We start from the raw sequence: 2,500 nt of genomic DNA, 5'->3' as shown, positions 1-2,500 counted from the left end.
CCTCTACCTGGCGCTGACCCGCCCCTCTTATTAGCATACTCCCGCCCCTTTGCCCGCCATGGCCCCGCCCCTGTGCCTGATGCTACTCTGCATTGTCCTATGCCAGGCGTCGCCCCGTCCTTCTTATTAGCATAGCCCCGCCCCTCTGTTTTGCATTGCCCCGCCCCGCATCACTATGTACTGGGCTGCAGACAAGGTGGTTCTCCGCGGGGTCCCGGGTTCGATTCCCGGCGGCTCCGCGGGTCTTTTCATTCTCGAAAATAAAATAAAATAAAGTGAAGATAAGATGAAAATGAAATTGAATTAAATGAAAATCAAATGAAATTAATTACAGTTAAATCAAAATTAAATTTAAATTAAATTTAAAAAAAAACCGCAAAAATAAAAATAAAAACATGAAAATTAAATTAAAATTAAAATAAATAAATTAAAATTAAATCGAAAGTAAATTAAATTAAAAAAACTCAAAAATAAAGAGAAAAAAGTGAAAATAAAATTCAAATTAAATTAAACTGAAATTAAATCAAAATTAAATTAAATTTAAAAAAACTCAAAAATAAACTAAAAACATGAAAAGAAAATTTAACTTAAATCAATTAAAATTAAATCAAAATTAAATTAAATTAAATTAAAAAAACTCAAAAATAAAATAAAACGTGAAAATAAATATTAAATTAAATCAATTTAAATTAAATTAAATTAAATTAAAAAAACTCAAAAATAAAAAATGAAAAAGTGAAAATAGAATAAAATAAAATGAATCAAAATTAAATCAAAATTAAATTAAATTTAAAAAACTCAAAAAAGTAAAAATAAAAAAAGTAAAAATAAAATATAAAATTAAAATTAAATTAAATTAATTAAAATTAAATCAAAATTAAATTAAATTTAAAAAGCTCAAAAATAAAACCGTGAAAATTGATCGTGTTCGTCTTCCATGTTAATCTGTCTTCTTGGCGTGTGCGTGCGTGTGCGTGCGTGTGCGTGCGTGCGTGCGTGTGCGTGCGTGTGCACACGTGTGCTGGTTGGAGGACGACCTCGGGGGTCAGCCGCCCCCCCATGGAAAGAGACAGTCACGGAAAGAGACAATTGTAGAAAGAGACAATCATGGAAAGAGACAGTCATGGAAAGAGACAATCATGGAAAGAGACAGTCATGGAAAGAGACAGTCATGGAAAGAGACAATTGTAGAAAGAGACAGTCATGGAAAGAGACAATTGTAGAAAGAGACAATCATGGAAAGAGACAATTGTAGAAAGAGACAATCATGGAAAGAGACAATTGTAGAAAGAGACAGTCATGGAAAGAGACAATTGTAGAAAGAGACAATCATGGAAAGAGACAGTCACGGAAAGCAGAGAGACAATTGTGGAAAGAGACAATCATGGAAAGAGACAGTCATGGAAAGAGACAATCATGGAAAGAGACAATCGTGGAAAGAGACAATCCTGGAGAGAGACGGTCATGGAAAGCAGAGAGGCTGATCTGCTCCTTCCGGTAACGGGGAGCAAGCTGTAGGGGTCCGGGCTCCGGCGGGAGTTCGAGGCCGGCCGGGGCGTGTTCGCGAAGCCGCGTCTCCCGGATGGACTCGCTCTGAAGGCCGGGCTGGCCTCGAACTCACAGACGCGCTCTCTAGGCCGGGCCCTGCCTCCCTTGCGCTTCGGCTTCCTTCCTTCCTTCCTTCCTTCCTTCCTTCCTTCCTTCCTTCCTTCCTTCCTTCCTTCCTCCCTCCCTCCCTCCCTCCCTCCCTCCCTCCCTTCCTTCCTTCCCTCCCTCCCTCCCTTCCTCCTTCCTTCCTTCCTTCCTCTTCCTTTTCTTTCTTTCTTTTTTCCTTCTTCCTTCTCTCTCTTTCCTTCCTTTCTCTTTCTTCCTTCCTTCTCTCTCCCTCCTCTTTCTTTCTTCCCTTCCTTCCTTCTCTCCTTCCTTTCTCTCTTTCTCCCTTCCCTTCCTCCTCTTTCCTTTTGTTCTCTCTTTCCTCCTCCCTTCCCTTCCCTCTTTCCTTCTTCTTTTTCTTCCTTCCCTTCCTTCCTTTCTCTTTCCTTCTTTTTCTTTCTTCCTTCCCTTCCTTCTCTTTCCTTCCTTTCTCTCTGCTTCTTCCTTCCCTTTCTTTCTTTTTCTTTCTCTTCCCTTTCTTTTTCCTTCCTTCTCTTTCCTTCCTCTCTCTTCCTTCCTTCTCTTTCCTTCCTCTCTCTTCCTTCCTTCTCTTTCCTTCCTTTCTCTCTTCCTTCCCTTTTCTTTTTCTTTCTTCCTTCTCTTTCCTTCCTTCTTTCTTCCTTCCTTCCTTCCTCTCTCTTCCTCCCTTTCTTTCTTCCTTCTCTCCCCTTCCTTCTCTTTCCTTCATTCCTTTTTCTTTCTTCCTTTCCTTCCTTCTCTCTGCTTCTTCCTTCCCTTTTTATCTCATCCTTTTCTTTTTTCCCTTTCTTCCTTCCTTCTCTTTCCTTGCTTTCTCTTTCTCTCTTCCTTCCTTCTCTTTCCTTCCTTTGTTTTTTCCTTCCTTCCC

The 2,500-nt window shown here is 39.7% G+C and overlaps 1 protein-coding gene across 1 annotated transcript in view; it reads right to left on the bottom strand.

Moving 5' to 3' along the window:
* LOC110544412 (high mobility group protein B1) overlaps positions 1-2,500 on the bottom strand; it is a 44,722-nt gene that overhangs the window by 41,116 nt on the left and 1,106 nt on the right. The gene's annotated exons all lie outside the window — the stretch shown is intronic.

Source organism: Meriones unguiculatus (assembly GCF_030254825.1).
Source record: "Meriones unguiculatus strain TT.TT164.6M chromosome 13 unlocalized genomic scaffold, Bangor_MerUng_6.1 Chr13_unordered_Contig_2907, whole genome shotgun sequence".
NCBI classification, from domain to species: Eukaryota; Metazoa; Chordata; class Mammalia; order Rodentia; family Muridae; genus Meriones; species Meriones unguiculatus.
This window is presented reverse-complemented; position numbering and strand designations above follow the sequence as displayed.